Source organism: Palaemon carinicauda, chromosome 30 (genome assembly GCF_036898095.1).
Source record: "Palaemon carinicauda isolate YSFRI2023 chromosome 30, ASM3689809v2, whole genome shotgun sequence".
NCBI classification, from domain to species: Eukaryota; Metazoa; Arthropoda; class Malacostraca; order Decapoda; family Palaemonidae; genus Palaemon; species Palaemon carinicauda.
In genome coordinates this window covers 327,471-328,978 of record NC_090754.1, presented here as the reverse complement: position 1 = coordinate 328,978, position 1,508 = coordinate 327,471, and positions in this window count along the sequence as shown.

Genomic DNA, 1,508 nt, shown 5'->3' with positions numbered 1-1,508 from the left:
AAACAGATCAACAAGGCAGGGGGAGGAGTTGGTAATGAACAGTTAGTCAATATGTAATCGTGGAGGTGGGTTGACTTTATAAGGAAGGTGACAGTGTCTTGATGTAGGGAGATTCTGAGAGAAGTAGCGAAAAGGAGTCGGATGTTTGGGAGAGGATTTCGAAATGGTTCTATTGAATATGGGTTTTAATTGAATCTGAATGATTTATTATGGATGAAAAATCTTTTGATTTTAATATGGAACTAGTGCGATATATGAATGCAGACCTTCACCAACCTTCGGGTAGACCAGGTATAGTTTCCAAAATTACATTTTGGACAAGTATATGTATAAACAACGAAGAACTGCATCAATTCCGGGAGGGTGTCCATGAACGTGAAAATTTTACCAATATTTAATGTTTTTTTTTATATATAAACTTAAAATCAACATAAGGATACAAAATACCCAGGGCTGTGGTAAGTTCGTGCATGAAAAAAAAACCACCTTTCACTATTGCAATGATACATACATTAGTTTTTTAGGAACCACAGGACATTCAGAATTAGGCTTAAATATAATTCAAGAATTTACTAGTAAATCTGTCAGAAAGGCGTTGAAGGGTAACAGTCGTTCATAAAATATGTTCATGAAAAGGAAAACTCTTCATGGAATTTAGGACGATTTGTACACAAGGAATATGCTCTAATAAATGATATAGAACAATTACTTTAAAACAAAATAAGACCCAAACCAGTGTATGTCTTTTTTTTTCTAAAAATAACTGTAAGAAATCCGCTATTTGAGCAGGATATATTTATATCAAGAAATGGTAACAGACCTTCTGTTTCTATTTCCATGGTAAACCTGATATTTTGGTGAATTCTATTAACATTTTCCAAAATGTTGTCCTTTTGGGATTTTTCTCTATATATAAAAAAAGTGTCGTCAACTTATCTTTTGTAAAAAAAAAAAAGGGGGGGGGGGACGGAATGTTTCAGGACACTGTTACAGGTGCATTTCTTCCAGGGGGTACATGAATATATTGGTAGATGTGGGACCAAAAGGCGACCCCATGGCTAGGCCATCAAACTGTTTGAATAACTTGTTATTAAAAACAAAATGCTATCAATTACTGAAAGTTCATGGAGTATACTGAAACTTTAAGTCAAAGCCGTTAGATATGGTATTTTTGGTGGGAAAAAGCTTACTGAGAATAATTTGTATCATTTCACAAAGGGGTACATTTGCAGACAATGATTTTACATCCAGACTGACCATAACAGAGTTACTGTCTTGTTGAAGACGTTCGGGAATGAATACGGCGGAGTTCTGAAGAGTAAATTGGTTATTGGTTAGGTGACTAAAGAAAGAAGCTAAGAATTCGGCCAGGGGGATAATTTGGCAGGTTATTAGCTGCTAAAATGAGCCTGAGGGGTACATTAGTCTTATGGACCTTAGGAAATCCATACAAAGCACTAAAAGATGAATCTGAACTATATAATTATTGATATGACTGTTCAAATAAC